The sequence below is a fragment of the Aulostomus chinensis genome, chromosome 1 (assembly GCF_037954235.1).
Source record: "Aulostomus chinensis isolate RoL2024-O1b breed Wild chromosome 1, RoL_Achi_v1.0, whole genome shotgun sequence".
Classification (NCBI taxonomy): domain Eukaryota; kingdom Metazoa; phylum Chordata; class Actinopteri; order Syngnathiformes; family Aulostomidae; genus Aulostomus; species Aulostomus chinensis.
The window spans coordinates 39,007,183-39,014,935 of NC_141320.1; the positions used below are offsets into that span (position 1 = coordinate 39,007,183).

The following is a 7,753-nucleotide window of genomic DNA, read 5'->3' on the forward strand; positions in this document are numbered from 1 at the left end:
TCACTGGAGAGGTGTGGCAGGTCTCTCACAGTCTCTCCTCTCTCTTCCACTTCAAACCTGTGACCAAAAGAAGAACCCTCCTCTGAGTCCACAGACCTGAGCATCGCTGCTCTGACTACCAGGTTACCTCCTGTGTATCAGTGTGAAGTCATGGGGAGGTAGTCAGTTGTTCATTTTGTTTTATGACAGAGGCTTCATTGTGAATTAAATAATTTTAATTCTTTACTTGAAGTTTCACGCTGTTTCGATTGAAAAAGGCGAGTTCCTGGAGAAGATCTTCTAGGGGTCCAGGTTAAAGCGGTGCCCAAGCTGGCACCAGGCGCTGACCCAGGTCCTGCATGGGAGATACTGTCAGTTCTGTTCTGCCCTGCTCTCAACCACAGGCTGGTGTTGAGGCCTGCAGCAACCAGGGCCCCAGTCACCAAGAGTATAAAGGCTGGTCATTGTAGCAGTGGGAGGAGTCAAAATGAAGACAGACCAATGTGAGCAGGACGTTCCTGGAGAAGTCAGAAGAACTTGACCATGTTTCCTACAGTACCCAGGAGGCCTGGTAGTTGTTGAAGGAAGCTCCAAAAGCAAAGAGCAGACAGCAGGATATCAAAAGAAAAGATCCAGACACTAAAACTACAAGTAGAAACAAGAAGAAATACTAAAAGCTTTGGAAAGATACTACAAGGTTGGATATACATTATTATATACACTACTATTCTCATTGACTCCTAAAGAGGGACAGGAAACATTAGAATGTGGATCAGATCAGCTGATTTCAGTGTTGAGTCCATCCCTCCATCCACTTTCTGTTCTTATCCTTTAAGGGTCACGGAGGGGGGGGGGGGGGGCGATCCCAGGTGACATTGTTCAAGAGGCAGGGTTCACCCTGGACAGGTCACCAGTCCATCAGGAGAAATGAGGTGGTCGGTATCATGCAACCTAAACTAAAACATTAGTCAGGTCAAATTCAGATTAAAGCAAGAGTCTCCAGATCAAAGTCAGAATTCCTGATGATGTCATCAGGGCTTTGACAGTAGCTAGAATTCTTTCTTTGATCTCAGGAGGACATGAAAGAAACCCAATTGAGGAAAGTAGAAGAGAGCACATTCAGCTTCATTAGAAACACTTGAACTGTTGAACAGTAGAATTTGTTTGAAACAGTTTACAACACTGAGTGACAGGATTGAAGAGGGGAGAGTTTTGTATTTTCAGTTTAATTCTAACTTAAAACTGTGGATGAACATTTTTAGTAGTTCATATTCTAACATAAAGAGGAAGTGATGTCATTCCCTTTTTAAAAAAACAAACAAACATGTGAAGCTCCTCCCCCCAGCTCCAGATGGACAGACAGACATGAGAGTGGCCAGGAAGCAAAGAAGTGTTGTGCTCCTCTCCAGTGCTCTGGTGTTGTTGTGTTCTTCTCAGCTCCATCATGAAGACCTGCTGGCACTGGGCGCTGGTGGAAGTTTGCAGCTCTCACTGGAAAGTCCTGAGGCTCCTCCCACTCTGAAGCAGGCAGTTGCTCCCAGCCAGCCCACACTTTCACTCTCTGGTGTAGGAGTGAAGAACAAAATCAGAATCAAGAACCATCACTCTTTCATTGGGGCTCCTTTCTCCTTGTTCTGATCCAGAAATTCAACAGCTTCTATCATTGATTGACAGGAAATGTTGATGACACACTGGGATTTTTGTTCTCCTGCTGTCACTGTCAAGTGCAGCTTAACATGAGAGGCAGCAGGATCATTCATGTGTTCATGTTTCCAGCAGACAAGGAGGAAACCTGGGAGGACTTCAGTGACTTTGATCACTGGTTCTCACTTCATCTTCTCAGTATAAAGTTTAAAGCGAGCTGGCCAGGAGTTGAACCTAGAATCTTCTGATCCGTAGTCAGACGCGTTATCCATTGCGCCACCAGCCCTGTGAAGAAGCTGCTATGTTCATGTGTACTTGCTGTTACAGAAAATCCCAACAAGGTGGTGGCATTTTCAGGGGACACAATGGTGCAGTGGTCAGCACTGTGGCCTCCCAGCAAGAAGGTTCAGCTCTCCTCCTATTTGGTTGCTAGGAACCTGAATCAGGCCTCAGTGGAGCGGTGCTGCTGAGGCTGAGTGAGGCTGAGTGAGGGACTGAGCAGGAGCCAGCAGGTCCAAGCAGGTTCAGGCAAACTCCCCTCAGTCCACCAACATCAAAGCAGAGGAACAGAGTTCATCTAACAAAATGATTCATATCATCTCCTCTTGGAATGTTCTGGAACTACAAGTACACTTAAAATGGCTGACTTATGACCACAGAAGGAACTTTGAAGTAGATTTGATTCATTTAAGTCAGTGACAGTCTTTTTTTTTAAAGAACTTAGTTCAGGTAACTTGATTGTTTTACTAAGATGAGCTTTAATGTTATACCATTGAAACAAGACCTTCATATATTTATGATGACATCACCAATAGGAGCCTTCCCAGTCTGTCAGGTGGTAGAATTCAGTCACCACCAATGACATCAGAGTCAGAGTTAGAGATCAAAGACAGACATTAAAGTCTCACATTAAAGTCTCTCTTATTAAAAAAATTAAAGTGTTATATCTTTGAAAATATACTGCAATACATTAAATATTATATTTCCATGAATGGTAACCTCGTTCTTATATTCTTTAATATACTGCAATAGTAATGGACCCTCAATGACACTGTAGTGATGAATCTATCAAGGAGTACAAATGATTATAATCAGAGAATTTTGAAGTCAAGTTTGAGATCAGTTTGATCCTCTCTGTCTCCTCCCTCTCTCTCTCTGTCTCCCCCCTCTCTCCCTCTCTCTCTCTGTCTACCCCCCTCTCTCTCTGTCTCCCCCCTCTCCCTCTCTCTCTCTGTCTCCCCCCTCTCTCCCTCTCTCTCTCTGTCTCCCCCCCTCCCCCCCCCCCTCTCTGTCCCCCCCCCCTCTCTCTCTCAGGAGCTTTTAAATGAATATTTTAATAAAACAGAACAGGAGACTGAAGAGTGATCACTCAAACCCGGTTCCTGTCTCAAAGAGCTTCTCGGTGCAGCTCCCATCAGCTCCTAAAAACAGGAAACCAGCAGATTCACTGTTGAACGGTGGCATTAAAATGTCTCAAAAGCTGTCCTGTCCACCATTTGTTGGTGCAAAGACATTTAAAAACACCAGTTGAACATTTTCCAAAGCTGCTGTCACCGTCTTTCAAACACCTGGAATGATTTCCTTCCAAACCAAAAGAAACTGGTAAAAAAAACAACAACAAAAACCTCCTGGAGAATCAAACTCCACCCTCTGCTCCAACTGGACTTGGGACTTCAAATGACCCCCATTAAAAGTCTGCCTGCATCCCCATTCACTGACTGTTGTGTTGTGGGTCTCCTGGACAAACATGGCAGGGATCCTCTTGATCTCCAGGAGTTTAAAAGAGCAGCTCTTTTAAAATGGGTTCTGGCTCCGTTCAGGTTTAGAGAGCTGAGACTAAAATCACACATGAATGAAAGAGGGAACCCAAGAAAACAAGTCAGCGTGAAAGAGGAGCAGATTTTAAAACTCCTCATCATTTCCACCTCCAGGAGTGAAGCCTCCCAGGACCCAAGAGGCTCCAGCTGGCAGAGCTCTCACTGGTTTCTCCACCACCTCGCTAACCTGAGCTGGAGCATCTGAGAACCAAACAGTGACCCCATTCATTCCAGAGCCGACTCCACAAACTCTGAGCCCCCACTTTACCCACAGCCAGCAGGTCTCCTCAACACTGCATGACACACGACGACTAAATTTAACACTGAAGTGTCTCATCCAGAGATCTGTCACATGTGTCTGCTGTGGAGGGTCAATCTGTCCGTCCACATTCAGATCATTAACACAGCGACTCCTAAGCACCAGTAGAGCCTGTTCATCGTCCCTGGGTGGGCTCGAACCACCAGCCTCTCTGTTAACAGCCGAGCGCGCTGACCGATTGCGCCACAGAAACTCTGAGTCTCCTGCTTTTCATGAAGAGTTTTCAGGCTAAATTCAGTGTGTGAGGTCCACACTGCACATTTGAGGGACCATGAAGGACAGAGGAGAGTCTGACTGTCATGGTGAAAGCCTTCAGCACTAGAACTGAAACAGCCCCACCATCTTAACCCCCCCAGACCAAACAGGCTTCATCAGAAACATACCCACCTCCTAGAACATCCAGAGATCATCAGTCTGATTAATAGAACATGGCAAACAAACAAGAACATGTTATTGTTTGATCAGAAGCTGAAACAATGTTTCTATGTTTGTCTGTTCTGGTCTGAATGAAAGAGGAGGTTTTCTTGGTCATGTGACGTGGATGAGCGTTCAACTAGAACTTCCTGATTCAACAGGATTTGAGTTTGTTGGGATTTTGTCAAAGACACCAACCAAACCTCTGAGTGGTGCAGATGTCTGCTGCCTCCTCAGAGCAGACTGGAGCTCAGCCTCACTCACCTGTGGGAGCCCCAGCAGAGCCACCGTGGGATGGAGTTTCATTTTAGGATCCAAGGTCCTGGATTGAATTGGTGTTTTGTGTGTTTTTAGGCCTCCTGGCACCGATGAATGAATGAACCATTGTTCCAGAGGGAGCTGGTGTCAGGTCAGTCTCTGTTTCTACAAGACCTCCTGCTGCAGAGCCAAACTGGGAAACATTTGAAACTCAAAATCCTGTTCTTGTCACAATCCTGCTCTCCTAAATCAAGGCCTGTTCAACAAATGGTAGAGCAGAGGAAGCGTGCTGGGCCCATAACCCAGAGGTTTATGGATCAAAACCATCCTCTGCTAAATGAAAAGAACAAAAAATAGCCTGATTATTAAATATAATGAGGTTTTTTTCTGATACAAAGGGGTGGAATTGAAAGTGAACTGATGGAAGCAAAAGTTGACTTCATAAGATTTTTTTGTGATTCAACATAGCAGATAAATTTTCATTTCTATACTGATTATCTGCAATGGTTCGTGGACTCTGGTCTGACCCCAGGAACCTCCGCTGGATCTCCGGCATCCTCCTCTACGTCCAAGTTATCAGAAACGACGAGGTAATCCAAACTGGACTTCCCTCCGTCATCGTCCTACAGGAGACACCGGGACTCCTTATCACCCACTGTAACCCGTACACCCAGAGAATCTACGTTCACTTAGACCCTTGGGGCGTGTACCGTAAGCACAACCACCTCCCTCCACGGCTAACCGAAGGAAGACTGAGCCGTACACAGACCCAAGACGCAATCGAATTTACTAGGCACACCACTATTTACAAGCTCGAGCAGTTGCAAAAGTTTCTGGTTACAGAGAGACCTGGGTGGCCAGAAACGACCAAAACGATTTCTGGGTGGGCTGCTCACTGCCTCATCAGCTATCAGATCGCTGTTTTCTGTCGGGTTATCCGCAGCCAATACCGTTAGCATTCGCTCATTACAGAAACACATGGATGAACTTGATGGAGAGATGACAGAGATTCAACAGAGGCTTCCCCAGCAACAACAACAACTTCAGGGAATTGGCAAAACCCTGCAGGGTACTATAGTCACCGTGAATTTGCACTCGATACTCCTAAATAACATGTTGCGTGCCTTATCGACGTTATTGCAGGTCGTCAAGGAGGACATCACCTCTGTGCGAATAGTCAGAGACTTAATGCAGGATCTTCTCAGAGAAGTTAGCTCCTCGGTTAATAGCCTGAGCGGTGGCATGATCCCCTCGTATCTGGTCTCCTCAGAACTGGTAGAAGAGATTCTCCAGTCCGCTACGACGACTGTGGTGCAATCCTCCCAACTCCACCTGGCGTATAGTCTTGGCAGCGCAATCCCTATTTTTGTAGATCCCCAGAATCTAGAAATAGGATTCATGCTCAGTGTACCCATCACAGAGCAACAAAACATTTATAGGCTGAAAACGGTCCTAAATGTTGGATTTTGGAGAGGCAACACTCGTGTACAACTTAAGACACCACCCACACTCGCATACCATGATGACGACCCAACGCTCTGTCTCATTCCAACCTGGACATGTGCACCCCAACAAAAGACATCCATTTTATATGCCCCGAATAATGAATATTAAATATAATTAGTAACTTATTTAATTATCAATAATTATATCCATAATTATCGATTATCATTAATTTTGACCAATGCGCTCATCAGCGCACAACATTGGTAAACTGGACAGTTTGTCTGGTGAAGCTCTCTCAGACACTCCTTTCTTCATCCTCCCTTCAGGCTCAGCAGCATCAGAGTCAATGTGTCTGACTAGAATGATCTCTTGTTTTTAAGATGGCGCTGTTCTTTTCTTCCTCAGTCTGATGAAGAGCTTGTGAGCAGCAAACGTCTCTCCCTCTGATGACTTCATGCTGTAGAACATGGACGCCCTGGCCTGACGACCTCAGTCAGTAGAGCAGGAGACTCTTAATCTCAGGGTGGTGGGTTGAAGCCCCATGTTGGGCATTAATCTTAATCTCTTAGCGTGTTCTCTCTCTTAAAGCAGCTGTGGCAGCTTTCATCATGTGATTTATTTTAAAATATAAATATGGAACAGAACCATTGTAATCAGATGTCAGGACATTTGAAGGAATGTCAATCTCCTGTTGAAATGTTGCAGTGTGCAGCTGAGGCTCTCTGGCAGTGGCACCAGGAGCCCCAATGGCAGAACCTGGACCCTCCTGGAGGAGAACCACAGGTGAGGGCCTTCTTGGCTCCAGATTGATGGAAATCAAGTGTCTGAGGCTGTTAGCAGCCATGAAGTTGATCTGGTTGGCACTGGTATTTGTTCTTGCTGCAGCTCAGGAGTGATTCAGGAGAAGAGTTTCAGAACAGCCAAGGTTGGGGACTGGAATTTTAAAGTTTCACCTGGAACCAAACAACCTTGGAGGGTAAAACCTCCAATCATAGCCACTCAGATGCAGCAGCAGAAGAAGCTGTCATCCACCCTGACAGTCAGAGCATCAAGTCAAGAAAACATCACCATCTTGTAGTTCCAAACCTTCACCTGTCAGATTCAGCTACTTCTTATTGTGGGACTTTAAATTTGAACACAAACAGTGTCTAGACGCACGATGGCCCAAAAACGGCCCGCATCCCAATTGCAGATCAGCACCACACCAGACCCAGGATTGGTCCAGTTCTGATTTTACTTCAGTATTTGGCACCTTCGGATGTTCGGACCGAATCCGGTTAGTTCCACACATTTTCATTTCACCTTGGATTTTAGAGCTTTCGTTAAAACCTGTATTTCATTTGTGGGCCACAACTGTCATGTGTGCACCACAGGCGGATCAGGAAGCTTTCAAACGGATCTGGCCCAAAGACTCCTGCTATCTGGGCAGTGTAGATGCCAATGTAGTGATTGGGGAAATAGTCTCTGAGAATCCAACTTGACGGTCCTGCTAAGTGTTGTGATGCTCAAATGTTCTGTGAAATAGTTGGACCCTCAGCAGAGATGCTAGATTAGGAGTTGATGGGAGTTGTTGCAGATACCAGGGTCCAAAGTCCAGCTTGGACCAAGTTTGTGCAGTTCTTTGTCAAGCTAGCAGCAATTCTTTTCTTTTCACATCGCTGTCTCCTGATGACTCAGGACCAGTTGATGTCCATTTATCTGTCATGGTGACAGAGAACTTTCTCCAGCTCAAACAGGACAAAACTGAGGTCTTAATTGAAGGTGGTGGCAGCGTTGTTAGGGCCTGAGCCTCCTCCCAACCAGCCACAGCCAAGGAGCAGGAGTTGGCCATAGAAAAAAGCAATTCCTCTTTCAGAGTCCGTCAGAGACCTGCTGG

General features: G+C 45.8%; 1 non-coding gene across 1 annotated transcript; it reads right to left on the reverse strand.

Moving 5' to 3' along the window:
- Positions 1 to 1,836: 1,836 nt before the first annotated feature.
- trnar-acg (transfer RNA arginine (anticodon ACG)) lies at positions 1,837 to 1,909 on the reverse strand. The gene has a single exon. It is a non-coding gene; the product is annotated as a tRNA-Arg (tRNA).
- Between the last annotated feature and the right edge of the window lie 5,844 nt (positions 1,910 to 7,753).